We start from the raw sequence: 24,533 nt of genomic DNA, 5'->3' as shown, positions 1-24,533 counted from the left end.
TTCAAAACAATATCCAGATATTTTTCGAGAAAGTTTTTAATCTTTTGAAGTCTGCAGCTTTCATTATCTGAATAGCTGGTCATCCGTGTCATGGTGAGTCTATGTTCAGGCCCTTATTGTTACAGGATGACAACACTCTGTTCCTGTTCATCCCAATTTTGCTCCTACATTTCTACAGTATCTCATGTGCCCCTGATTGAAATGACAAAACAATGGTGTTCATTTGACACTGCAGTGAATGTAGACAAGTATCCGAAACAGACTGGAAGAGATTCATAGCACTGAGATGCATAAAATTTTAAAAAAGGGTAAAAACTTTTTTTTTGTTAATAAAATACAAACACACAACAGTCATTAATGATACATATACAGTAGATGGAGCAAAATACATGGCATGATGTCAGAGTTTAATTCTAGTGCAATTTTTGAGTTCATAAAATAATAAAGCATTAACACTGCTGCAGATCCATTAGCACTAATTCCGGAGCTTGCAACTTTTACTCACTTAAATATTTCTGACATCCCACCAATCCCACAAGCTATTTTGGTCACAGAGGCTTGAAAAAGGTAGAAGCAGTAATCACATTAGACTCCTTGATTACATAGGGCACTGTAAATGCTGAAATATAAATATATATATCTATATATCTATATATAGTATAATCCCCTGCAACAGTTTTCTTTTGTGAACTCCAGTCAATGACATCACATAAAAAATAAAAATAAACTGTATTAATACACAGCAGATTATTCTTCAGTTGACATGAAATAGGTTCTGCTCATTTCAAGGCCAACGTCACCTAGTCAAACCTTTTCCTTTATGTTATACCAACATGTTTAAAGAAATCTGTCTCATGCTCCAAATTTCAGAGGAATTGAAAAAATATGTTAGATGCTGTCAAACACAGATGATGATGTTCCAAAGGGACCGATAGCCAGCTTCTTCTGTTATGTCTCATTCTGAGTAGCACTCAGTTTCCATCAGTCACACAAGAAGAAGATAAAAGGATAAAGGTCCAGCTTCTGTACATTTCCTGTGCAGATTGTTTATCTCCATTACATGGGATGAGAACTCTTATTTGTAGCTACTTTTTTGGAACATACTCACTTTTTTCACTGATAAGTTATGTTTCTTTTTTTTTTTTTTACTTTTCTCAGCTAGAACCAAATTGCTGGTAACTTGGCGGCTTATCGATTGAGTTTTTTCACACTGATGTCCTTGTATAGTACTGGACCACAGTCAAATAATGCAGTTTTACTAATGCAAACAACATGATATCTAGAAAATCTCTAACGGTAGCCATACATGAGTTTGACTGCTGCTGAAGCATTTGGATACTTCAGTCAAAACTGACAAATGTTTTCCACCACTACCGGTATTTCAATTCTTTCTAACTGATTTCATGTCATTAAAAGGAAGATGAAAAGAATCTTGCAGGTTGCAAAGGAAAAACCACCCATGAGATTGTTTGTCCATTGGCATCATTTTAACTGACCTCCACTCAGACGAAGGGTTCCTTGTGGAACTTCCAAAACAAGCAAACAAACCAGAGGATGAAAGCATAATAATACGCTTGTTGTCCCATCAGCAGTTGACCATTTTCAATTGGACTTATCCTTAAAAGAGATCAGTTAGATGCATACAATCTTTGTTATTTTGAGTGAATATTCTCAGTGGCTGATTAAATAAAGCACCGGATCAAAGGATCGGTCAGCTAAAAAAAAAAAATTGTAGTTTGTATGGTCAGAATTAGAGTTTTCCAGAGCAATGAAAGCACTTAGGGGCCTTTTATCTATGATAAAAAGAAGCCCGTAGGCTCGGTTCACACAGGGGAGACTTGTCCAGGCGACTTCGCCGCCTGACAAGTCGCGCTCCGTTCTGTACTATGGAACCGTTCTAATAGGAGCGACTCAAGTCGCTCCAACTTAGAAAAAAGGTTCCTGTACTACTTTGGGACGACTTGCATTGACTTCTATACAGAAGTCGTTTTGCAAGTCGCCACTGATCGTGTGCAGGTCGCGGCGCTGCAAGTTGTGCCGCCCCTGTGTGAACCGAGCCTTACTGCTAGCAGACTTATGGGCAGTCGATTCAATTTTATCCATATACTCCCCAAAGATTGCTTTAGTTATTTATACTGTATAAAAGGTTGCCACCATGCTGTTTGGGAGGGGGGATTGCCATTTGCTGTTAAAGCTGCCCAACTAAATCAGGAAAATCCCCACTTGCCTGCCCTCTTTTCCATTTGTCACAGGTTTATTGTGGCACTTACCTTGGTATCATTTTGAAAGCTCCTTAAGCCCTCTGTGAGTTTTGATTAGTCAGATGCCTGTCTGGAACTTGTGGTGACCACACGTGTTTAGCCTATATTAGAATTATACCTGGGTGCTCACAGTTTGAGTCTGGCAAAGGGTTTTCATTTATTACAAATTGTTGGTTTACTTTACATTGCAACAAAATGTGTTATTTTAAGCAATAAAGCCATGGTTTTGCCATTTCAAAACAGAAAACTGAGCATGGCCTACTTTTGTACAAGTATTTTCATAGTTGTCATCAGCTTATGATTCTCAGAAGTCAGGATGTATTTGACTGCTCAAGAAATGCACTAAGGCTGCTTTCAGATTGATGTGGTGCAATCTGACCATACCATGGGAGCAGCGCTGTGTACCTGAAGATTTGGTGTTGATTAGCTGTGCTTTCCCGTAGGGCTCCATTTGGTCCTGTGGTTTTGATGCACGTACCAAAGATGCAGGAGTTTTGCTGTGCTTTCAGAAAGTGCACCAAAACTGCAGGACCTAATAGAACTCTATGAAAAAAAGAGAAGGTAACCCACACCAAACCTGTGGGTACATGGTGCTGCTCCCACAGTGCAGTTAAACCACCATCAATCTGAAAGTAGTCTAAAGCAGCAAGTTGGTTTTATACACTCTTCGTTGCTCAATAAAGCACCACCCCTGAGAAATATATTGCCCTGCCCTGCAAAGTAACTGTGGGTGGGACAGACTAGAACACGGGCATGGGGTGCTTATAATGATCAGCATTTCTTTCTGTTTTTCTGTATGTCCAAAACGTTAAATTTTTAGCCCCATCTATCAGTTTTGCAAAACATTTTACAGTAAAGGTAAAAAAACCTTTGTGCAGCGCCCCTTCAGGAACCTCCAAGATCAGCCGCACTCTCCACTCTATCTCCTCACTGGACATAGGGGCAGCATTGGGAGCCATTGTGGGAACTGGTATTACAGTATTTATGAATGAAGCAGGGGGTGTAAAAGGTGGGCACAGTCTGCAGTTTTGAGGAGTCCCTGGTGCCATTAAAAAAAACAACAGTCATCTGCAGTACTTTTGAACCTGGAAAGCCTCCTTTGGACAGGAGAGAAATGGCTATTTTTTCTGACTACTGTCTGTTTTCCATTTCTGCCATAAGTGAATGGTGCATTATGTTGGATCATGTAGATTAACAATGTTGGCAGTCCCTATCAATAAAACATGATAAGACTGGCTGTCCTTACCATGGGGACCTCTGCAGGTAAAAACAAACAAGGATCTTGATCCTTTCATGACTGATGTTATTATATGAGGATGCGTTTTCTGGCAGCCATTTTATACATGTACCTACAAAACATTGTTTATTTTACTGCAAACTATATTAATCAACACTAAATCATACAGTGTATGAATTTTAGATTTTAAGAGTAACATGCATTCACAAAAAAAGCACATTTCAAGAGAGCAAGTTATTAAAACCCACCTGGGCCTAAAGTGAACCTGCAAGGCAGAGCCACTGGTTTTCTTTAGGGCTCATTCACACAGGCAGAAAAAAAACACTGCAACTAGATGTGTACAGCCGATAATTTTGTACGCTTCTAAATGCAGTGCTAAAGTAATCAATCAGCCCATACACACAGCTGAGTCTACATAGGAAAAGCCTCGTACTTTACGTGGGATATTCCTTTCATGCAGAAAATGTGTCTAAATGTAGCGTTTTTGCTGCAGGTGTGAATGGGCTCTAGCTCTGCCAGAAAAAACCTCTTTCATGTAGAAAATACGTTTCTAAACTCAGCGGTTCTTTTGCCCATGTGAATGAGCCCTTAATTCCCCCGGCTTAGCACCACACATTTAACCACATTTTCTGTAGCTGTGTTCAGCTGCTGGGTGGCAAAAACAAACAAACAAGAAAAATGTCCTATGTAAGTCCATCGCCTGCAGCTTACACAGGAATGATAACCCTCTCTGCCCACATAATACAGTAGTAGGTCCATCACCAAACACCAGTGCTGTCCTTGTCAGTCACATTACACAAAGTATTAGCCATTTTCTTTCATTTCAGTGGCCTAACGCTGGGGTAGGGGAGCATGGAAAAAGTATGCGCTTCCGAGCATAGCACATAAATCTGTGAAGGTGGACTGGATATGAGAAAATGTACTCGGGTCTTCTGATGATGGGCACCTTAGTGTATTTTTGTTTCATTTAAAGTGGTGGTAAACCTTTACATGTACCCAGTGAAGGGAATGGCATTAGGAGATACACAGAGATTAAACAAATCTTCCTACATAAGTTGTACCCGTTTATCTGCTGTCTTCACTACATCCGTAGAGAGTGAAGAAGAATGTATACAGCTTGTCTGAGTTAAAAAACGGGGCAGAGAGTTGAAGTTACACTCTGCTGAGCTTAGTGAGGAGATCTCTGAGAGTTGATTGGAGGGAAGAGACACAGCTGAGGCTGTAAATCTGCTGGAGCCCCCACCCCTGTCACTTTTTTTTTTCTTGGTGTCAGGAAAATTTGTCAGAAGTGATTCATGCCCATAGCAGAGGAATGAAGCAGCAGACAGAAATGACACTAAGTGCTCTGGATTGAGACAAACTCACACTATGGAAATAAATGCTTTGTTCTTATTTTATATCTGAGGTTTGCAACCACTTTAAGGCTTAATGATCAATTTTAACCCCTTCCCACTGTCGCATCCTGGCCCTATATGAGCTTCTAAATGCTGGGAGGTGTCACAGCGGTCACATGATCGGAAAACTTGTGATCGCAAGTATGCATCAGGAGCTTTCCAGTACAGATTTAGCACAGAAAATGGTTTACATAAGGCTGCATATATGTGGCCTCTGGGCATTAAAGCCCAACTGCCGAGAGGCTGCATATATGCACCACATCAGGGGGTAGAGGCTAAGACCTGTCTGACGCCATACTGTTTACTGATACCGTGGTAATGTAGAAAAGAAGGCTGTGGAACAGTCAGGTGTGCAGCCAATAAACTTCTCACAATACTACCCTTAATAATATAAAATTATATAAAATTCAGCCTATAGCAGAATGTCAGCCAGTCTGTGGCTTTATCGTTCTGAGTTGATGTCATATAATGTCCAGTCAGAAAGTGCTGCTCGTGGGGCTGCGTAGCGGCAGGATCTGTCACTGGCTGTGTACCTGCTCGCTGCTGGTACCAGGTGACCAATGACATTTCTTTCATGCTGCCCATTCTGTATAATTGTGTTGGTCAATGTGATCACATGGTACAGACAGGGCCAATTAGAGCTCATCTGTACAAACAACAAACTGAATGGATCCGTTTTATTCAGTAAAATGCTTGCTTATAGCAATGTTATTCACTGCTATAAGCAATTATGGAAAAAACAAATCCTGATTACTTTCCCAGAGTAGTACAATGTTATTATGGTAACATTATACTGCTCTGGTTACAGTGTGTTAAAAAAATGAAACAAAAAAAAAAAAAAATTTGATTGCATTTTTTTTTTCCATACTGTCACCAGACTGTGTCCCTGATCACTGCCATACCAGGTACATGATGAAGCTGTACTGCACTTGTGACATTTTCCAAAAAATTATGACAAAAATTTACAACTTCAAAAAAACCTGCCCTGCTTCTTACTAAATACTTTGGACTACTTGGTCTGCTTTCCGAAAAAGGGGAACTTGTCCTGTCTTGGAATGTTAGGGCCTCATGAAATTAGGCCATCAGTACATATGGATTAATCAATTTTCACACATACATTATCTCACAAAAGTGAGTACACCTCATTTTTATATATCTTCATTATATATTTGCATGTGACAACACTGAAGAAATGACACTTTGCTACAATGTAAAGTAGTGAGTGTACAGCTTGTATAACAGTGTAAATTTGTTGTCCCCTCAAAATAACACACAGCCATTAATGTCTAAACCGCTGGCAACAAAAGTAAGTACACTCCCAAGTGAAAATGTCCAAATTGGGCCCAATTACCGGTAGCCATTTTCCCTCCCTGGTGTCATATGGCTCGTTAGTGTTACAAGGTCTCAGGTGTGAATTGGGGAGCAGGTGCATTCAATTTGGAGCTATCACTCTAAGGCCGCGTACACATGCGCGGACTGTTCGCCCAACTTTGTCCGCTGAACAGTGTTTGGGCGGACAGTCCGCTCGTGTGTGGGCTTTCAGCGGACAGTTTCAGCGGACAGTTGGACGGACAAGGTTTTTCGGAATTTCCGAAAAACTGTCCGCTGAAACCTTGTTTGAGCGAACAGTCCGCCCGTGTGTAGGCTTGTTCGTCAAACAAAGTTGCGCGCATGCTCAGAAAGGATTTTCACGCCGAAAGCTATAATGCAGTGTATAGGACGTCGTATTTTTCGTCCCGTCGTACGTGCCGTTCACGTCATCGCGCACGGTTTCAGCAAACTGTTCGTCCGTCGTGTGTGGCCATGTCCGTCCATGCTAAGTTTGTGTGTACGTGGCCTCATTCTCTAATACTGGTCACTGGAAGTTTAACATGGCTCCTCATGGAAAAAACTGAGGATCTGAAAAAAAATTATTGCTCTACATAAAGATGGCCTAGGCTATAAGAAGATTGCCAAAACCCTTAAACAGAGCTGCAGGACAGTGGCCAAGACCATACAGCAGTTTAACAGGTTCCACTTAGAACCAAGTTAAGTGCACATGCTCAGCATCATAACCAGAGGTTGTCTTTGGAAAATAGACGTATGAGTGCTGCCAGCATTGCTGCAGAGATTGAAGGGGTGGGGGGTCAGCCTGTCAGTGCTCAGACCATAAACCGCACACTGCATCAAATTGGTTGCCATCCCAGAAGGAAGCCTTCTCTAAAGATGATGCACAAGGAAGCCTGAAAACAGTTTGCTGAAGACAAGCAGGCTAAGGACATGGATTTACTGGAACCATGTCCTGAGGTCTGATGAGACCAAGATAAACTTATTTGGTTCAGATGGTGTCAAGCATGTGTGGTGGCCACCAGGTGAGGAGTACAAAGACAAGTGTGTCTTGCCTACAGTCAAGCATGGTGGTGCATGAGTGGTGCCAGCACTGGGGAGCTACAGTTCATTGAGGGAACCATGAATACCAACATGTACTAGTACATAGTTACATAGTAGGTGAGGTTGAAAAAAAATGACACAAGTCCAACCTATGTGTGATTATATGTCAGTATAAGAACCGTCTACACAGTTCAAGGTTAAACCTCTTTTCTTCTAAATTTTAACGAGTGGACACGTGTCTTATTAAACTCCCTTCTTCTGGAAAAGTATACTGTGACATACTGAAGCAGAGCATGATCCCCTCCCTTTGGGGACTGGGCCACAGGGAAATATTCCAACATGATAATGACCCCAAACACACCTCCAAGATGACCACTGCCTTGCTAAAGAAGCTGAGGGTAAAGGTGATGGACTGGCCAAGCATGTCTCCAAACCTAAACCCTATTGAGCATTTGTGGGGCATTCTCAAATGGAAGGTGGAGGAGCTCAAGGTCTCTAACATCCACCAGATCTGTGATGTCGTCATGGAGGAGTGAAAGAGGACTCCAGTGGCAACTTGTGAAGCTCTGGTGAACTCCAAACCCAAGAGGAGTAAAATAATGGTGGCCACACAAAATATTGACATGTTGGCCCCAATTTGGACAGTTTCACTTAGGGGTGTACTTACCTTTGTTGCCAGTGGTTTAGACATTAATGGCTGTGTGTTGAGTTATTTAGAGGGGACAGAAAATTTACACTGTTATACAAGCTGTACACTCACTACTTCACATTGTAGGAAAATGTAATTTCTTCAGTGTTGTCACATGAAAAGATACAATAAAATATTGACAAAAATGTGAGGGGTGTACTCACTTTTGTAAGATACTGTATACCAGAGTTTGTGGACTCTATAACTTTCCTACAGATTAAATAATATACACTGATTTGGGTTATTTTCACCAAAGAAATGTAGCAGAATACAGTTTGGCCTAAATTTATACAGAACAATTTTTTACTTACAAAATAAAGCTCTAGTTTATAATAATGAGTTTGTTTGGGTACAGTGTTGGATGATAGCGCATTGTCATACAAAGTGCGAGAGGGCTGAAAGCTAGGCAGGAAAGGGATAAAAGTGGCCATAAACAGGGATTAACTAGCACAGGCAAGCTATACTTAAAGCGGAGCTCCACCCAAAAGGGGGAAGCTCTGCTTATTCGCACCCCCCCTTCCACTGGCACTTTTTTTGGTGGTGGGGGGGGGGGGGGGGGTTGAAGCAGGTACCTGGTTTTGACAGGTACCCGCTCACACTTCTGGGTAAGATTGCCGCACGGTGATCTACGACATCTCTGCCCCCTCCTCCTTCACACTGCTGCCTTCTGGGACACTCTGAGGTCCCAGAAGATGACTGAACTATAACAAAGCGCAGCGTGACTCGCACATGCACAGTAGGAACCAGGCTGTGAAGCTGCAAGGCTTCACGTGCTTTTTCCTTTACTATAGATGTTGGTGCCTGCACCCAAAGCCGATTGACGAATGAGCTAGGGGTGCCAACATCGTGGGATCCCTGGACAGGTAAGTGTCCTTATATTAAAGTCAGCAACTACAGTATTTGTAGCTGCTGGACTTAATTTTTTTTTTTTTTTTTTTTAAGGACTGGAACTCCTCTAACTGACATAGAGTTTAAAGTGGGATTAAAGTCAATATTTTTCTTAAATCAGGTAAAAATATCAACTCTCACATGTGTTTGATAAAAAAATATCTTCCTCCTAGGAACCTTTTTTTTATTGTCCCGTGACTGCATTGCTTGCTGCCGATTCCCTCTTTGCCACCTGTGCTGCTAGGAACACTTGGGTCGGTGATTGACAGCAGCTCCCAGTGTGGAAGCGGAGGAGAAGCATGTAGATGCAGAGTACAGAACAGGAGCATGCATGTAATAGAGACTCGTATAGGACTCCATCGATCCTGGTGGTAGGCCCCAATGTAGCATATCATTTTCTTCAGTACAATAGGTGCTCTTTACAGTAGCACATTGGGTCCTTTGTAGTCTATCATTGCATACTGCCACACTTATGTAACCTCTGTCTTTTTAGATTCCATGCTTCGTGTAGGTTTCCGTTTATCATTTGGCCTGTGGTGGACATTGACTAATGTCTTCAACGCGACACATGAGCTATGGAAAGAATAAACAGCCATATAGATTTCATGTTACTGGGGAAACATGAATAGGAAGAACACTATAAACGTATGTTGTATATAAAGAAAATATTCCACATGCACCTCCTGAACTTATTTAAGAGATTGAGTCATGGGTCATCCTCACAGGTGGTAATAGCATAGCAACAAAGTCATGGAAACAAGGAGTTGTCCTGTAGCTCAAAATATTTTGACATGGAAATATGGATATGCTGGCAGGGGATCCTGGCCATAGCACAATCTTCTTCTTGCTTTCCCTGTCCTCTCATACCATGAGGTTAATCCTGGCCATTTGTCTTCAGTCAGAGGTGTGGGATGGGATGAGTCTCCGACGTGTTCTAGCAATGCTACTGACTAAGCAGCGAGTGCCAGCTGGATGCTGACAAATCTAAATGATTTCCTGAGTGAGTTGCCAGCTACATGAACAGGCATAGCCTGAGGTGGGCCACACGAGAAACACCCATGTACTCTCTGACAAGCAGCTCTCTTTAGAAACTAAACGTATGCACAAAAATTGTTCTAAAAACCTCAGTCTGGTCATGTTCCATAAAATTAGAAGTCAATGCAAAGTACAACACTTTCTAAGGGAGTATGCCAAAAGGTGTATGTGTGTATTTTGTGCACTGTCTGGAAGAAAATAATGTTTTATCAATGTTAGGACCTTAAAATATTACTAAAGGCAAAACTTTTTCTTTAGTTTTGGATTAAGTGGAGAGGGATTCGAACATTTTTTTGCTGTCTGTGACCATATTAGGGAGATTCACTCTATTTGCCCTGTTTACCATTAACATTGCTAGTAAAAGTAAAAGTAAAAGAAAATCCCAAATTTTGGGTTGTTCTCTCCAGAAAAGTAATGGAGGGAAAATCTTTCAATGGGGACACTAGTTCTGGTGGCCTGGGGGTCCCCAAGGGTTTCCCTTATTTTGCAGGGATTTCCTCTCACTTCCTGTTCTGGCTATGGGACAGGAAGCAAAGGCATATCTCTCCAGGGGGCAAATATGGCAAAAAATAAACCAACAGGGGTTATAACCCTCCCTTACTCTATCCAAATTTTTATTTTTAAATTGCCCATAGTTCTACTTTAAGTAACACACAATGTACAACTTCTGCTATGGGATTCAGACTACAACTGACCTTTACACCCATTCTGGCCATTCGAAGGGAAATTAGCTTTTCTTTTGGATGGATAAGAGAATGTATTTGTTTTGTTGAAGGTACTGCCATAGCTAACAGTAAGGCAAATAAACACCTCTGACTTGCTCTGTAAGTCAGAGTTCAATATGCTAAGCGAAAAAAAACCAATTGAAAATAATGTAAAGTATTGCTTCATGCTTTTGATAACAGTAAACTAAAATGTGGCTGGTTGTATTTGGTTTTTGCATCATGCACATTGGCACTACATTTTGAACTGTTACATAGTTGCATAGTAGTAGGAGAGGTTGAAAAAAGACACAAATCCATCAAGTCCAACCCATGTGCGTGATTTTATGTTAGTATTACATTGTATTTTGTGGTCGTTCAGGTGCTTATCTAATAGTTTTTTTGAAATTATCAATGCTCCCTGCTGAAACAACTGCTCCATGTGGTAGAGAATTCCACATCCTTACAGCTCTTACTGTAAAGAACCCTCTATGCAGTTTAAGGTTAAACCGCTTTTCTTCTAATATTAGTGAATGGCCACGTGTTTTATTAAATTCCCTTTCGCGGAAAGGTTTTATCCATATTGTGGGATCAGCAGTACGGTAGTTGTACATTGAAATCATATCCCCTGCCTCTCCAGAGAGACCAAGTTCAGTGCTCACAACCTTTCCTCATAACCAAGGTCCTCCAGACACTTTATTAGTTTTGTTGCCCTTCTCTGGACTCTCTCCAGTTCCAGCACATCCTTCCTGAGGTCTGGTGCCCAGAACTGGACAGCATACTCCAGGTGCGGCCAGACCAGAATCGTGTAGAGTGGGAGAATTATCGTTTTATCTCTGGAGGTAATCCCCTTTTTAATGCATGACAATATTCTGTTTGCTTTGCTTGCAGCAGCTTTGCTTGCATGCCATTGCTGAGCCTGTCATCAACTAGGATCCCCAGGTCCTTTTCCATCCTAGATTCCCCCAGAGCTTCTCCCCCCAGTGTATAGATTGCATTTATATTTTTGCCACCCAAATGCGTTATTTTACATTTTTCTACATTAATCCTCGTTTGTCATGTAGTTGCCCACCCCATTAATTTGTTCAGATCTTCTTGCAAGGTTTCCACATCCTGCGGAGAAGTTTTTGCCGTGCTTAGCTTTGTATCATCTAGACATGTGCATTCGTTTTCGTCCGAATGCATTTTCGTCCGAATTTCAGCTATTTTCGTTTTCGTTTTGACAAACGATAACGAAAGCACAAAATCCGAAAAACGAAAGATCCGACATAAATAAATGCTTTATTTTCGTTTTCATTGTTACAACAGTTCGATATAGAATAGGAGATTCGACGTGACTCTGACAATAACAATCTGTCTATAGAACCTATGGTCGAATGTGCCTAACCTTACCTCTATTAGTCCAAGATTATATAGAGAAAATATTCGACAGAGAAAAAAGATTTGACAGAGAGAAAAGATTCTGCAAGTTACTGTCCTAAAAAGTGTTTGGGGACCCGGGTCCTGCCCCAGGGGACATGTATCAATGCAAAAAAAAGTTTTAAAAACGGCCGTTTTTTCGGGAGCAGTTATTTTAATAATGATTAAAGTGAAACAATAAAAGTGTAATATTCCTTTAAATTTCGTAGCTGGGGGGTTGTCATAGTATGCCTGTGAAGGGGCTCATGTTTCTGGTGCTTAGAACTGTCCCTGCACAAAGTGTCATTTATGCAGGAAAAAAAGTCCTTTAAAATCACTTGCAGCTATTATGAATTGTCGGCTCCGTAATACAGAGAACACTCATTGAAAGTCATTGATAAATAAATAAATAAATAAAAAAAAGCGTGGGGGGTCCCCCAAATTCAATTACCAGGCCCTTCAGGTCTGGTATGGATATTAAGGGGAACCCCGCGTCAAATTTAAGAAAAAATTGACGTGGGGTTCCCCCTAAAAATCCATACCAGACCCTTTATCCGAGCACGCAACCTGGCAGGCCGCAGGAAAAGAGGGGGGGACGAGAGAGCGGCCCCCCCTCCCTCCTGAACCGTACCAGGCCACATGCCCTCAACATTTGGAGGATGCTTTGGGGGTCTGTGACCCCTCAAAGCACCTTGTTCCCATGTTGATGAGGACAAGGGCCTCATCCCCACAACCGTGGCCGGTGGTTGTGGAGGTCTGCGGGCGGGGGGGCTTATCAGAATCAGGAAGCCCCCTTTAACAAGGGGACCCCCAGATCCCAGCCCCCCCCTGTTTGAAATGGTAAGGGGGTACAAAAGTACCCCTACCATTTCACAAAGAAAGTGTAAAAAATTGTTAAATAAAACCAACACACTTTTGAAAAATTCCTTTATTAAAAATAAAAACATAAAAAAAAAAAAAAAAAAAAAAAAAAAAGATTCCAGCGGCAGTAATCCACTCTTGCTATCCAGCGACGGACGGTCATCTCTCCAGCGATGGCTCATCTCATCCAGCGCAGCGAATCCATCCTTCTTCTGTCTCCGTGGAGGAGACACTGCAGGCATTCCGGCGGCTTGACGTTTCTTATAAACGGAGGGCGGGGCCACCCGTCACCTGACCCCACCCCCCTCTGACGCAAGGGGAAACCCGGGGTTCCCCGTGACATATGGGTGACCCCGCACCCCTCTGATGTAACACAGGCAGATTTCCGTTACATCAGAGGGGTGCGGGGTCACCCATACGTCACGGGGAACCCCGGGTTTCCCCTTGCGTCAGAGGGGGGCGGGGTCAGGTGGCGGGTGGCCCCGCCCTCCGTATATAAGAACCGTCAAGCCGCCGGAATGCCTGCAGTGTCTCCTCCACGGAGACAGAAGAAGGATGGATTCGCTGCGCTGGATGAGATGAGCCATCGCTGGAGAGATGACCGTCCATCGCTGGATAGCAAGAGTGGATTACCGCCGCTGGAATCTTTTTTTAATTTTTTTATTTTTAATAAAGGAATTTTTCAAAAGTGTGTTTGTTTTATTTAACCACTTGTTACACTTTCTTTGTGAAATGGTAGGGGTACTTTTGTACCCCCTTACCATTTCAAACAGGGGGGGGCCGGGATCTGGGGGTCCCCTTGTTAAAGGGGGTTTCCAGATTCTGATAAGCCCCCCGCCCGCAGACCTCCACAACCACCGGCCACGGTTGTGGGGATGAGGCCCTTGTCCTCATCAACATGGGGACAAGGTGCTTTGAGGGGTCACAGACCCCCAAAGCATCCTCCCAATGTTGAGGGCATGTGGCCTGGTACGGTTCAGGAGGGAGGGGGGGCCGCTCTCTCGTCCCCCCTCTTTTCCTGCGGCCTGCCAGGTTGCGTGCTCGGATAAAGGGTCTGGTATGGATTTTTAGGGGGAACCCCACGTCAATTTTTTTTTAAATTTGACGTGGGGTTCCCCTTAATATCCATACCAGACCTGAAGAGTCTGGTTATGGATATTTAGGGGGAACCCCACGTCAAATTTTTTCTTAAATTTGAGGCAGGGTTCCCCTTAATATCCATACCAGACCTGAAGGGCCTGATAATTCAATTTGGGGGACCCCCACGCTTTTTTTTTATTTATTTTTTTTTTTTTTTTTATCAATGACTTTCAATGAGTGTTCTCTGTATTACGGGAGCCGACAATTCATAATAGCTGCGAGTGATTTTAAAGGACTTTTTTTCCTGCATAAATGACACTTTGTGCAGGGACAGTTCTAAGCACCAGAAACATGAGCTCCTTCACAGGCATACTATAGACAACCCCCCCTACGAAATTTAAAGGAATATTACACTTTTATTGTTTCACTTTAATCATTATTAAAATCACTGCTCCCGAAAAAACGGCCGTTTTTAAAACTTTTTTTTGCATTGATACATGTCCCCTGAGGCAGGACCCGGGTCCCCAAACACTTTTTAGGACAGTAACTTGCAAATTAGCCTTTAAAATTAGCACTTTCGATTTTGAATGTTGGAGTCCCATAGACTTTAATAGGGTTCTAAAGTATGCTATATACTAGCTCCGTTGAATCTTCTTTATACATTCGACAGACACCATAAGCCTTCAAAGACAGATTCGACCATAATTCATGTGGATTTTCGGACGAATGCAATTTTTGAACGAAAAACGAAATAAATAAAAACGAATTTCGGGAGTAACTAAATAAATTAAGTTTTTGGACGAAAACGAAATTCCGAAACGAAATATTTTACTCTGCACATGTCTAGTATCATCTGCAAATACAGAGATTGGGCTGTTTATCCCATCCTCCAAGTTGTTTATGAACAAATTAAATAGGATTGGTCCCACGACAGAACCCTGGGGGACCCCGCTACCCACCCCTGACCATTCCGAGTACTCCCCATTTATCACTACTCTCTGAACTCGCCCCTGTAGTCAGTTTTCAATGCATGTACTCACCCTATGGTCCATGCCAACGGACCTTACTTTGTACAGTAAACGTTTATCGGGAACTGTATCAATTGCTTTTGCAAAATCCAGATACACCATATCTACGGGCCTTCCTTTATGTAGATTGTAGCTCACCTACTCATAAAAAGGTAAATAGATTGGTTTTGGCAAGAGTGATTCTTCATGAATCCATGCTGATTACTGCTAATGATACAGTTCTCATTACTAAAATCTTGTATATAGTCCCTTGTCAGCCCCTCCAAGAGCTTGCATACAATTGATGATTAGCTAACTCATGGGTCTTCAAACTATGGCCCTCCAGTTGTTCAGGAACTACAATTCCCATCATGCCTAGTCATGTCTATGAATGTCAGAGTTTTACAATGCCTCATGGGATGTGTAGTTTCGCAACAGCTGGAGGGCCATAGTTTGAGGATCCCTGAGCTAACTGGTTTGTAATTCCCAGGGATGTATCTTGGCCTTTTTTTAAATATTGGTGCTACATTGGCTTTTCTTCAATCAGCTGGTACCATTCCAGTCAGTAGACTGTTCGTAAAAATTAGGAACAATGGTCTGGAAATTATCTGACCAAGTTCCTTAAGGAACCTCGGGTGCAAGCCATCTGATCCCGGTGACTTATTAGTGTTATGTTTTTCAAGTCTATTTCTAATTCTGTCCTCTGTTAGCCATGAGGGTGCTTCCTGTGACATTTCATGAAAATAAACATTGCAGTTTTGGTTACTGAAGCTCCCCCCCCCCCCCCCCCCGATTCCCTCGTGAAGACTGAGGAGAAGAATACATTCAATACCTTCTCCATCTCTCCATACTTTAGTAACCAGATTCCATTCATGATTCTTTATGGGACAATGTGATCTGATCTCCTTTTCTTACTATTTATGTACTTAAATAATTTCTTGGGATTTTTTTTTACTCTCCTCCGCTATGTGCCTTTTGTGTTCTATTTTAGCCGACCTGATTGCACCCTTACATTTCTTGTTGTATTCTTTGTAAAGTTGAAATGCTGGTGACGATCCCTCAGCCTTGTATTTTTTGAAGGCCTTTGCTTTTGTATGCATTTTTACATTGGAGTTAAGCCACCCAGGACTTTTATTAGCTCTTTTAAATGCATTTCCCATTGGGATGCACTGGCCAATGTCCTTATTTAATATGCTCTGAAAGCATATCCATTTTTCCTTGGTGTTCTTTGTTCCTAAGATTTTATCCCAATTAGTAATTGAGTACACCCCTCACATTTTTGTAAAGTGTCCTTTCTTCGGTGTTGTCACATGAAAAGATATAATAAAATATTTACAAAAATGTGAGGGGTGTACTCACTTTTGTGAGATACTATTACACACACACACACACACACACACACACACACACACACACACACACACTGTAGTATGTTTACTATCAAATTTTGTATTACCAAAATTCTCCTTTACACCCTATACCAGTGATGGCGAACCTTGGCACTCCAGATGTTTTGGAACTACATTTCCCATGATGCTCATGCACTCTGCGTTGTAGTGGAGCATCATGGGAAATGTAGTTCCAAAACATCTGGGGTGCCAAGGTTCGCCATCACTGCCCTATACACTATAAATTGGAGTTATCATAACATATTGAAAAACTTGTGGTGTTAATCTTAGTTCTCTAGGAGCTTTTTAATGGTATCTATCACTATTGCCCTGGCAATTGACATGGCAAAACATGAGAGTAAATAAAAATCTTATTTCAGTATTCCTGTTCTACCAATTATATATCTTGCACAAGCATATCCATATATTTTGTCCTTCAGTTTGTTTGACTTGCAACCGGTGTTAAAAATCACAGAAATATAGGCTTTCCAGTGTACAGTAGGGGAGAACTGAAAATATACAGATTATATATAAAAAATGTTGTTTATGGGTTTAGATGCACTTTAATGGAAATATGGAAATGAGGGTGGCATTTATGTCTCGCTCACTTTAAAGGAGATTTATGGGGTATATAAAAATAAACATATATACTGACCTCCATGTTGCAGCTGTCACCAATCAACTATAAGCTGGCTTTAGCCAGCGGGATGGCTCTGGGACATAGAAGAGCAAAATTAAGTGCACCCACAAGAGAAGTATGGACAGCTTTGGCCAAATAATCTCACTTTCCCAAGGACAGACATTTAGTCAACCTTTAATATCATTGGAAACGTCTGGTTGCTGAGTTGCTCTTTCACGATATATGCTATAATGGAAACTCTATGTGTTAATTGCAGCAAGCATCATGCAACTTTTTAAGCCGCGTACACACGGGCGGACTGTATGGCCAACTTAGTCCGTCAGACAATCCGACGGACAGTCCGTCCTACTTTCGAATGAACGGACTTGACCACACACGGATGCACAAACAGTCCGTCGAAAGTTTGCGCGATGACGTGTACAGCACGTACGACGGGACTAGAAATAGGAAGTCCAATACACAGCAATGCAACCTTTCGCTGTGTAAATCCTTTCTGAGCATGTGCCATACTTAGTCCGTCGAACTAGCCTACTCACGAGCGGATTGTCCTCTGAAACCAAAGTACGACGGACAATATTACGGATATTCCGAAATACTTAGTCCGCCAGACTGCACGCTGAAAAAGTCCGCTGAAGCCCACACACGAGCGGACTGTCCGCTGAAATGTGTTTCGACGGACTAAGTTGGCCAGACAGTCCGCCCGTGTGTACGCGGCTTAAGACTGCTAAATTTAGCTTTGAGATAGCTTTCCATGACTTCAGCCTTTGTTTTTTGTATTTCTAAGGGAAAGATGGAAATAGATACAGGGCCCTCATTAGGGATTTGCTGCGTATCCAAAGACACAGCTTTTTGTTGATGTCCATTAGTCAGGGCAAAGACTTCAAGAAAGGACATTGAACTCTGGGATTGATGTACAGGATGTGCTCGTCCCCTAAATTGCTCCCAAAAGACAAGAAATAGGACATCAATATCTCGGGAATGCAAAGCAGGAGCCTAATTAATGTAATAATAAAAATAATGTTTATACACTGTGTAAGAGCAAAAGCAAACCTATCATGGGCCTCATTAAACTTAGCCTTATTCATAACCATTGTGCACAGACAAATAATTGTATTTACTATGCCCCTACATATGCACACAGTCCCATGAAACCATTCCAATGTCATCATGTACACTAGGGGATCAACAGTGAGAAATTGAGTGCCCACCCATGTCCTTGGGGTGGAGAGAAGAGTTGCTTACCAGGTATAAAAGGTAAGTATTTGACCCTATGTCTTACCTTTAGACAAAACAGGCAGGTAACTCATGTAATTTTTACTGCAGACTGGATTTTTCCTCAATGCACCTTAACCGAATACAATGCACTAAAACAGATGGTATTGATGTTTATCATGCATGGCAAATGAGAATCGCATTGAACAGCTTTGTATGACATGCTAAATAGGTTTGGGGATAACACTTGCATATCTGTGCACTCATGTGAGCCCACAATATAAGCATACCATAACGATTTACAGTATGTATGCACTTGTGCATTTACTTTAGTAAATGTAGCCCCCGTGTGTCTTCTTTGGGTTAACTGGTCCATGTTTTACTGTAGATAATTCAGAGGAGAGGGAAAGTGAACTTGCATCAACACAGTTGAGTACTGCCTGTTGCACTTTGTTTGCAATAACCTATAACTTTTCAGGAAAAGATTTAGAGGGTTTATCCCCTTCATCTAGTGCCAAGCAATAATGAAAACAGAGATTTACCAAAACTTTAAGAGAGGTCTGCAATTACAATATGTGTAATGACAATATGTGAAAGGGAACAGGAAAGGGTAATAAAATGAGAAAGTGAGCAAGATAAAGGAGTAGAGAAATGAGGAGGGGGAAATGAGGTCACAGAAATGGAAATGGTCATAAAACTATATGATAGTGGTTTAGAAAGCTGAGATCCACATTTAGTCCATTAGCTTTTGTGGCAGCTAGAGCTATCATTAATTGTTTAAAGGTTTAACTTCCCTGGGTATTATAAGAGTTCAATTTAAGGGAGCCCATCTCTCTCTCTTTTTGTGGCAGTTGAATGAAAAAAAAAAAAAAAACACGATCCCCCCTTCTACACATTTGAGGTGAATTGTGAATCCTCGCCACTAAGCCTATGCATTTTGACAGTGGGGAGACTTCCAACAGGGCGATTGTATAGAAGTTGATTGGTAGATTGACTCATGTACAAGCACTCTGCCCAACCATGGATCAAAATTTGGCTAGTCCCTGCTGAACTGGCTGAATTATGATCCATATATGGACAGCCTTAGGCTGGATTCACACCTATGCACACCTATTCACACCTATGCATTTTTAGTGCAAATCCAGACTTAGACCTGATTCACACCTGTGCATTTTCTGTTTTGCAGAAACGCACTACAGTCCATTTAACATTGTTTCCTATGGGTCACGTTCATATCTGTGCATTTTATGGAAAGGGACAGGGACTTTTCTGGTTTTTGGTTCCATAGATTTCAATGAATCAAAGACATGTATTGAAAAACGCGAAATGCACCTGGTATATGCAAACTGCAACTTGCATAGGTTTTTGAACCAGGCCTAAGACCCAAGACATGTCCTACCTACAGGTATGCAATAGTCACCTTTCTTATATCCTGGTATGGTATACCCCCCCCCCCCCCATTTCTATCCTATATTATCAATGTAACATCCCTGTTTGCACGTGTTGCATTGAATGAGATGTGCCCCATTACTGAAGGTGTTGTATCATACAGTAATATTGATCTTTCAGGAAACCATTTAAATTTTGATTCAATCAGTCATGAACAGTTTCAAGTTCAAATTAGGTCTCATAATGTAATTATGTGCTTCAGAAATAGTCATGTATGAGTGGCTTTTATGGAGAGATAGTTGTACTTAGATGAATGCAAAGTTTAGGATTAAATGCAGAGAAAAAAAAAATAAAATAAAATAAACAAGAGAACAGCACAAATAGAAGTCAGGATTATTACCTATAAAGCTGGGAAGAGATTAATTTATCAGCATATTACTATTTTACCATTTGAAAACATCTGTTTCACCCTTGTGCATACAGTTACTATGGTCTGCTTTATTCAAAGAGTAACTTCACTTTCGTGAAAAAAAAAACCCCCAAAAAACAACCATATACAATTGTGACACAAGTCATATTGTAATTGAAAAAAAAAAAAATATATTATATATATATATATATATATATATATATATATATATATATATATATATATATATATACACACATACACACACACACACATTTTGGTAAATATTTATTGGTATGTGTGTGTAGATGTGTATATATATTTATATTATTATTATTATATTACACGCACACACACACACACACACACAGTATCTCTCAAAGGTAAGTACACCCCTCACATTGTTGTAAATATTTTATTATACATTTTCATGTGACAAACACTGAAGAAATGACACTTTGCTACAATGTAAAGTAGTGAGTGTACAGCTTGTATAACAGTGTAAATTTGCTATCCCCTCAAAATAACAACACACAGCCATTGATGTCTAAACCGCTGGCAACAAAAGTGAGTACACCCCTAAGTGAAAATGTCCACATTTGGCCCAAAATGTCATGAAGTTTGTGGCAATGAGGAACATCTTGGTGGCCTAACATGAGGAAAGGCTGGTGATTGGACCATTGTGTTTGAACAGTCAAATATCAGTCTATGATAGGGATGAACAAACCAATTCTCACAGCACATCAGAAGAATTCCCTAAAGGAGGGATTTCACAAATATTTTGCACTCTGCCCCAAGCAGATGTTCTCATCAATAAACTCAGCAGGGACCCTTTATCATCTCTTTAAGCTGGCTGCTTGTTCCAAATACCATCATTTCAGTCACCATGTGATTTAATCAATCAGTAAGCTGTATTTATTAAGCTGGTGCAGAGTGTGGATTTATGGGTAAGCTTTGTCATCACCATTATATTTGCTCATATGCCATTGCCAAAATGGGGACCTTCATTTTTTTTTAAATCTCTTTCATTATATTGTGTTTATATTTCATGCAGGCTGGATAATAATATGATGGTCGTATTATTTATACTGTAGGATTTCTTTAAAAAAAAATTGCTAAGAGGTCATGGCAAGTGAGCAAATAATGCCTGTCTTGATATCAAATGCCACATTTGCATAAGAGCTGGCATTAGACAGTTGCTGTATATATGATGTCAATCATCAAATATGACCTGCCTAGCATCTAATGTGGGTGTGATATCACGAAGCAACAGTCCAGAGTAGGAATGACCGGTCTGCAAAAGATAGAAGTTAAATAGATTGAGTTGTACATGGTAGACAATCAGCTGTCAACTTCAGCTTGTTCAATTAGGTTTTGACAAAAATGCTGGAAGCCGATTGGTTTATATGCACAGCTGCACCAGATTTTGCACTCTCTGGTTTTAGCAAATCAACCCCAAAGATGGATTTTTTTTTATAGCTAAACTATAGTTTGCTGGTACACCTCTTTGTTTTAAACTTTGTGTTCTTATTACCTTGAGTTATATCAGCTTTAGCTAAATCAAAAATATACACTCAAGTGTTTAAAATAATTATATAATACAAATTAATATACAGGGGTAGCAATTTGGCAAGCAGCTAAAAAAGAAGGAAAGGTAACTTTTTAAATGTAGTACCTTCTAGTGTGCCACTAGTATTAGTGTAGGCATATTTAAGCTTAGGACTCTGAAGTTCTGTGAATCTGTAATTGGGTTGGGTTACTGCAGGTCAGGCTGAATAGCTCTAAAGATTCAGGTACCTCCCTCTGGATCTAGAAGCTTTTAGAAGCTTCTTGAAGTCAGTGGGCGGAAGCCAGGAGGGTCTGACCTGCATACTTGAGGGGGAAAAAAAAAAACAGAGTGCCAGGATCAACCAAAAAATATACCGATTTATAAATTCTATAAATTTTAGCATTCCTCCCCAGAGGTGCAGTCCTATGACCCTAAAATCCCATATAGCAAAAAAAGAGGGAAGCAAGTTCTTCCAAGAGGGCCAATTAGGACACCAAGATTGATTTAATGATAGAAAAAACAAAACAAAACAAAAAAAAAAAAACACACACACACACACACACACACACACACACACACAACAAAATTGAAATAGAACAGAAGATACCTGATGTGTACCATACAGATGTATTTAAAATAGACAACGATGTCATATTAAAATTGGGGGACGCAGCTGCGCATGCACCATACACTCGCAAAGTGATCATCAAGAGTCTTCAGGGGGAACTTGGCTAATCCCCAGGCAGAATGTCCTGGCAGGGTGGCTAGTTCAGCCCTTAAACATGGCAGAGCTATGCCAGCAAGGGAGTCAGGTGGAACATGGAGTTCTGAGGAGGCTATTGATGGCCTAAGTGGGGTCCCCTAGGTCTAGGGGGGGGGGTTGTCTCTAGGCTGGTTTGGGCTGGCTGGGAAAAATCCTTTCAGTGTCCGCTTTGAGAAGGAATCTTACAGAAGAGCAGCAGGGGGCAAGGAGGGCAGAGTGAGGACATCAGCATTCCCAGGGATTCACAAGGGGAGAAACCGCCACAAGTAGCAAACTTTCAAAGAACAGCGCTGTGCTTAACCTGTTCATCCCTTGTCCTGGGAGATCTTCGGAGCAGCAAGGTGGGCTGGTAGACAAGCAGCCATTAGGGCTGGTAGTACCTGCAGGCAGTGAAACAGTTCTACAGAGGAGAGGAGATACTCCTGCATGCAGTTTTGCAACATTTTTTGCTATTTTCCAAAGGAGACTAAAAGCTTCTAGTCCGCAAAGGGACTTTTGCCACTGATCCCTAAAGAATGATTATGATCAGGAAGGAGAACAGTCCAGGGTCTTTTCTCTGCACATAAGAAGAAGAAAGTTTTGCCCAATTGTTGTCTCAGTCAAGTTGGACATCCCATAACCCCTCTACCCCATCCAAGATATTATCCCTAATAAGGGGGAACCAGTTACCAGCAGACCCTGCAGGGGGAGTGCTATATAAAGAAAAACAACAATCATCTAATAGGAGTGTGGACCTACCGTTTTGAAATAAATGGATTAACATCACTTTAATCATAGTGAGAGGTGACCTTACTTACTGGCCAATACTAGTGATGCTCAAAATGGACAGCGATACCAAGCTGTCAGCCATGAAAACTAGTTGATATGTGCAGATCAAAGCACCCCAGGACTCAATGATCATAGTTCTCTTCCCAAGTCAGCAGACCAAGTGCCTAGGACATTCTAACAGCAGAGATACTGCAGATGATTTTGACTTGTTTCAGTGCACTCTGTGCCAACCAAAATAAACAAATGGACATAAACTACTGCTACAGCAGCCACAGTGTTAACTAGAGACAAAAACAGCAGGTTGAATGTCATGACACATGAACTAAGGGAAAGTTCAGCCATGTAACACTTCACCTCACAGGAGAGACTCAGTAAGATAAGTCTTAGTACAGACTTCTCTAGAAATGTTGACAATTTCCTCCTCAGTTTATGACATTTTTTAGATTCCATCATCCTGCCTGCAGTGACATTTTGGGCCAGCACGTTCTTAAAAGGATTCCGCATAATGGATAATGCGTCTTGCATAATCTGTTTAAAGTGAGTGGTGTGCTTTGCTTTGCATGCCAATGAAAGTGTGTTTATTTGTTGGCTGATAAATCCCAATTGCTTCATAATAACCGCCAAAGACAGGCGGGCATTGTTACTGTTCAGAAAAAAAATCATATATTCATTTCCACATTGTATTTCAAGAATTTCTGACCCACTCTATTAAAGTGGTTGTATACCCCCGATTGTGAGTTGTACCTATAGGTAAGCCTAGAATGAGGCTTACCTATAGGTAGTAGAAATATTTCCTAAATGTGCGCCGTTTAGGCGATATTTACCTTGTAGTGCGCCAATGGTGTCATGGTACACGCGCTCTGAGGAAAGGACCTCCCTGCCATTTCTTCCTGAGCGTGTGCTGTGACTGACGGCTCCGTGCACATGCAGCTCTGGCTGCGTGCATGCGTCACATGGCTCCGGCCAATCACACAGCTGGAGTCCACGGCCCTGGAAGGAAGAGGGGCGAAGATGGATGCTTCCTGCAGCGGGAACAGCGCAGGCTTGTTTGCAGGTAAATGCACATAATGAGCTAGTATGCAATGCATACTAGCCCACTATGCTCTTACTTTGCAGGGTTTGCTGGAAACAAACAAGGTAGTACAGTCCATCAGGGTTTACTTTCTCTTTAATGTGAATGATCTTGAAGTTTGTAAACTTACTTTGTGAAGATCCCCCACACTTTTACTTTCATTTGATTCCTTGAATTCACTATGCCCTGTGAGTAGACCCTGCTGTTTCACAGAGCCTGTCTTCGGAACTACAGAGGTGCTGAGAGGAGGAATTGCAGGAGGCAAAGTCAGTACAGGAATCACAGCTTGCAGGCAGCAAAGTACCATGGGATATGTAGTTCATAGAAATGAAAAGTAAATAGAAGTTGCAAAGCATAGAGGAAATATAGGAGGTTTGCGGAAAGAGATGACCAGCAGAGATGTTGTAAAATGAAGTGAATGCT

At 41.3% G+C, this 24,533-nt stretch overlaps 1 protein-coding gene across 2 annotated transcripts in view; it reads right to left on the bottom strand.

Annotated features, from left to right (window-relative positions):
- Window positions 1-24,533, bottom strand: part of P3H2 (prolyl 3-hydroxylase 2) — a 272,890-nt gene that overhangs the window by 240,892 nt on the left and 7,465 nt on the right. The gene's annotated exons all lie outside the window — the stretch shown is intronic.

The sequence above is a fragment of the Lithobates pipiens genome, unplaced genomic scaffold (assembly GCF_037356315.1).
Source record: "Lithobates pipiens isolate NorthernLeopardFrog02 unplaced genomic scaffold, aLitPip1_a1.2 Scaffold_18, whole genome shotgun sequence".
Taxonomy (NCBI): Eukaryota; Metazoa; Chordata; class Amphibia; order Anura; family Ranidae; genus Lithobates; species Lithobates pipiens.
The sequence above is the reverse complement of the archived record's forward strand: the minus strand, read 5'-3'. Positions and strand labels throughout refer to the sequence as shown.